The sequence below is a fragment of the Hetaerina americana genome, unplaced genomic scaffold (genome assembly GCF_022747635.1).
Source record: "Hetaerina americana unplaced genomic scaffold, ioHetAmer1.1.p SCAF_412, whole genome shotgun sequence".
In the NCBI taxonomy this organism is placed as follows: Eukaryota; Metazoa; Arthropoda; class Insecta; order Odonata; family Calopterygidae; genus Hetaerina; species Hetaerina americana.
Genome location: NW_027287000.1, coordinates 17,065 through 22,439, shown reverse-complemented (window position 1 = coordinate 22,439; position 5,375 = coordinate 17,065). Strand labels below are relative to the sequence as shown.

Here is a 5,375-nt window from a genome sequence, read left to right as displayed (position 1 = left end):
GGCCACGTTTTCAACTATTTTAACCCCTCGTCAAAGTCGAAACCATAGGAGCAGATTTTCCCTAAGCTTCATCCAAATTGGCTATGATATCTTTCGGCGTTGAGGCTTTTTTTAAAAATGGAAGTATTTATTCACCGCACGGAAAACAGTATCCTTTTTTCTAAATAAACGAAAGGTTGTTTCTTCAGTCATGATATGAAAATGGAAGCAGCAGATTTTCCTTAATCTTCACTCTAATCGGCTATGATCTCTTTCGGTGGATATTCGGTGGTAAGGCTATATAAAATGGAAGTATTTTATCGTATATTTATATCGTTATCTCGGAAAAAATGTAATGCGTAGATGAATTTATTTGTAGACAGTACATTTAAAAAAAAATGTATGACAGCGAAGGTTGCTTAGGTACAGACTCAATGGAATTTCGAGCTTGGTGGTAAAGTAACATGTAAATGTTTCCCATGAGGCCTCAATGCGGGCGGGGGTGTGCTAGTACTGTGCGATAAACAATGTAGTTATTTTACTATGAAGTAATCTACTAGGTTTTGGATTGACAAAACTACCAAATAAATATTTTGCGGCCCCAAACAAAACAATCCAGCTACCTATTCTACATCATCTGCATCAAGTCCCTCCTCATCTCTGTGAACTTCCTTCCTCCCTTCAACCTGTCCAACATTCCTATCCTGTTCCTGCCCTTTCTTGTGTTCCGTAACATTCTCTCCTCTGGAAGTATTCGAAATCCCTCTGCCGATCAATACGCCCTAAATCCATTTTTTCTGCCTCCTTACTATTTATCCCAACAAACCCCTCTCCTCGCACGCCATGCCTGGTATTTCCTCATTGTTTTCTTTCCGTCCTTTTCATTTTATCCATTGTTTTCTACACCCACAGAAGATATAATGTGATCCAAATATTCATCTAAATTATTGCATACAAATGGTAAGGCAGTAAGCTACATTGAGCTGACAATCAAGGAAGACGTTAAATTAATTTATTATCGGCAATAAACCATTTATCAGTGAGCCAAGCATCACGTTATCCCAATAAAGATCACCAGAGGATATTTAAAAAAACTAAGTGGATCAGAGATATTAAATGTTTACAGCGCAAAAAGAAACTACTTTTAGTGAAAGCACAACGTCAATGATGACTGAGAAACTGGAATAAAACATATGAATGAACGGCAATATTAAACAATTTCATGCTGCGGTGCTCAATCCAGTTAGTGAGTAGTGTAAGTTATCCCTGTATGCATGGATGACGCGAAATAAAAAATGAAATCGATTTCTTTTTCAACATAAATCATCATTAATCCGCTCGTTTTCTTCTTCGGCGTTATTTTGGACAAACGTAATATTTATCTTGAAGAATTAATGTCTTAGATTAAATACACTTATGATATTGTATGTCAACGTATACGTATAGTGATGCCGTCAATTATTAAGACTAAATGTCTTAAATTAAATGCACTTAAGATATTGTATGTCAAGGTATATACGAAGAGTGATGCCGTCAATAATTAAGACTAAATGTCTTAGATTAAATGCACTTCAGATATTGTACGTCAACATATACTTACAGTGATGCCGTCAGTTATAGAGAATTCGACCTTATAAGAACAAAGGACAAATGGCCTGTTTTTTTTTGATTTTCAGAATAAAAATGTTTAGAGGAGCGGTATCATGACCATTTTATTTAGATACGGACGAAGGACTAATGCGCTGTTGTTTTATTCTGGATAAGAATTAAAATGTTTTGAGGATCAGTATCATGACCAGTTTATTTAGACGTGCAGATACTATTTCAGTCGCACACAGTGGGATGCTTTTTTTGAACTCCGGCCATCGATACTCTGGATTTTTTTAACCCAAGGCTTTTTTAAATTCCGGCCAACAATCTCTGGATTTTTTTAATCCAAGGCTTTTTTAAATTCCGGTCAACGATACTCTGTTTTTTTTTTAATCCAAGCATCGGGATGAATTTGTGTCATTTATCCCCAAATTTCGTCCCAAAAATCGTTTTTTTCCCCGGGATGAATGTTTGTAAGTTGATTTTGAATAATATTCCATTATGCATTAACTCACGCCGACTACATTTAACGATTTTTATTTTTCACAAATGTAATATATGCGTCTTAGATCAAATGGACTGAAGATATTGTATTTCTACTAAAGCGTATTGTGATACCGTCAATGATGAGAATAAGTGATGACGACGAGCAAATGTGGGGTGTATCGTCGGCCGGCCCGGCTCAAATTCGCGAATGGAGCGGAATCTTGTGAATTTCCCTGTGTAATCCGACCACTCGATGGAAACTATTTATATGTTAGGATAAGAATACGGGTATTGCGAGGAGACTGCGATGACGGTTTGTCGGCTATATCTGAGAAAAATCAATTAAGATGGAGGTGTGTGTGCATTGACCAGGCACATAAATACTATATCAGCTTATGAATCAGTAATCGTAGCGGAGATAACTGCAAAAAACGGTTGGGTCGTTTGCAAAAGCATATTTAATCATACTTACCTGGCGTAGGGGCTACCGTGATCCTTAAGGCGGTTCCCCCAGGACGAGGCTTACCCATTGCACTCCGGGTAGGCTGACCCCTGCGATTGCCCCAAATGTGGGTAACTCGGGCGCGTAATTTTTGGTAGTAGGGACTGCGTTCGCGCCGTCCCTTAATAACTCTTCCACTGGTAATCGAAACTGATTTCATTGGGTGCAAGTGTGCCGTCGAAGAACGTACGCGGTTAAATTCCTCTCTAGGACTTCTCGGTAGATACGCCCTCGTAAGTGATCATTCGCGCGCGCGTCCTCGAATCCTTAGGGTGGCTTATTAAAATTAGTTTTTTTGGTATGGCGCTGGGTGTGGTCACTCACTGCATAGTGACCCACCGTCAGCAGGGCCTTATCACTTAATTATGTGGGATTTTTTGGGTATCAGATCTTTCTATCGAACACCCCTAAAGCCCTCATTCTCTCCTGTGCCGCGCGTGCATTTCATACTGTCGGCTTAGTTCGAGGTGATATCAGTCGATACCGTTATTCTCGTGTTCGGCAGTAAATAGAACCTTTCTGCGTATATAGGTTCAATGGGGTGGCCAGGGCAGTGATGCAAGAACTTAGAAATGCTTCCTTAGAAGAAAAGTTTTTTCCTTACGGCGATATATAGTATGTACACGGTAGCGTAAACAAACGATCGCCCGGGTGAACGAACACCCCTAAAGCCCTCATTCTCTCCTGTGCCGCGCATTCATTTCATACTGTCGGCTTATTTCGAGGTGATATCACTCATTCTTACCAGGGAAAGTGTCGCGTTTTTTTATTTATTTAAGAATTACGTTGAAATTAGGCGGTTTTCCTGGTGGCAACCGTCAAGTTTGGTCTCTTACTGTGATCACACTCTTAACAAAATATTCTTGCATACCACGAATCATTGCAGTTGGCCCCGAAAGAGGTGCCACACGTTTTATTTAAATACCAAAAATGAATTATGAATCCATATGGTCTATGAGGCTTAGAAAATAGAGATGGAAAAATGTCAATGGTATTTGAGAGATTTTATTGCTTTTCGTATTTTTGTGGTATTTAGGCGAACGACATTATTTTTGTGAAATTGAAATGGGCAAATATGGATGCATGAGTCCGTTTTCCCCCGGTCTTCGTATTTCTGACGGCCAATTTTATGAGAAAAACTTGATGAAGGTCATCAGTGTTTCTGATAGAACAAACAAGTTCTTTCTTAGTCAAATCGCCTCTTCAATCTTTGCAATGCCTAACTACTCCCCTTGACTCGCGAGTTGATTTCTTAGTGGGTGAATACCGTACGCTGGCCTTGATCTAGACAGCAGCAGTTAACATATTTTACGATATCGTTTCCAGTGCACGGAATGGCAGATGCTTGTAGAAATAGTGTTCGAATTCCCCGGTGGCGTCCTAGTGCAGGGAGTGGCTGATATTGGTCGCTGTTGGCGTATATAACCAAGGTCGGACGGCGTCCATAGCGACCTCCCGCCAACGGCATGAAGTACATTTATCCGAGGCCGCCAATTTCGAAAGTTCTTGGTCAAGTTCCCCTGTGTGGCTTATCAATGTTTGACGTCAACGTTTGTACCTGTGATCCGGCATGATGACTTATCTAGACTGCAATATAGTAAAATATTTTTCGCGATAACAATGTCAATGTGAGCTGTAATTTTAATAGTAAAACGTACGTTCTTTTGTCAGTCAAATTCTTACTTCAACCTTTTCCTCTGTGGCGAAAGTTGGGCTCACACTAGAAGTATCGCGCTATCATCACCTATTGAAACGTGTGGTTATGTTTAATGATTGATGTAACGGTATGAATAACTTCGTTGCGCAAAAAGGTTAGGTTTTGGGTGAGAGACAATTAGAAAAGGTGAATGTAAATCCGAATGCATGATGGCCAATGTTAAGGAGGAAGGCATCGACTAAAAATGTCGTCATGAATACATGTCCTGCAAGCCTCCGTAAGGGTTGATCATGTACTGGAAAAAATTTAATCACACGAAGAAAGGTTATTAAATGCAGCAACATTCAAGGGCAGGGTAATTGTATTGAAATGGTGCGGTAGGAGTGCTAAAAGATGAGTGGTATAATAATTAGAAACATGCAGGATATTATTAACAAAAGGTGTACACTGCCAATGCTATTTATCTCCTTCGCGCCTGTGGTCGTATCTATTTTGAACTGTATTGGTACGGGGAAAGGATGATTACTTTCGCTTTAGCGCTGTTTTATTGTTCTGTATTATATTTGATGTTGTGTATTGTCGTTTTTCTCTGTATTGTTTGGCTCGCCCTCAACCCTCGCCCCAATTGGGAATGCTATTTATCTCCTTCGCGCCTGTGGTCGTATCTATTTTGTGGTCGTATCTATTTTGTGATCGTATCTAAGGATGATTACAGCTTTGGCGCTGTTTTATTGTTCTGTATTTTATTTAATTTTGTGTATTTGTCTTTGATCTCTGTATTGTTTGCATTTTTTAATACAATGCTCTTTGCTGTTTGAATACATGTACTAGGCATGTGTTGTTCTATTGCAGTCCGAGAAGTGCACCCTACAAACTAGTAGAATGATAGTTTACGTGCTTGTACATACATGTATGTTAAAGTAAAGGCGCCGATGCAGGCGCTAGGTTTTTTTACCATCATGCTTCCTGATTGCCCCGTGTAGTAGAACGCGATATTAGGTTCGTCCAAGGCAACACGTGTGTAAACGACAAATATTCCCAGTTCATGTTGTTTTAAAACTTCAGAACGACGAATATAAATGTCAGATATTTTATTTGGTAATATCTTCTGGCAGTAAGACAATCCCTTGCTGGCATAATTTTTCTTAAATTAAATTGTTT

General features: G+C 39.4%; 1 non-coding gene across 1 annotated transcript; it reads left to right on the top strand.

The window, feature by feature from the left end:
- The first annotated feature begins 2,519 nt into the window (after positions 1–2,519).
- LOC139692808 (U1 spliceosomal RNA) lies at positions 2,520–2,681 on the top strand. Its single transcript, XR_011701794.1, has one exon. It is a non-coding gene; the product is annotated as a U1 spliceosomal RNA (small nuclear RNA).
- The last annotated feature ends 2,694 nt before the right edge of the window (positions 2,682–5,375 follow it).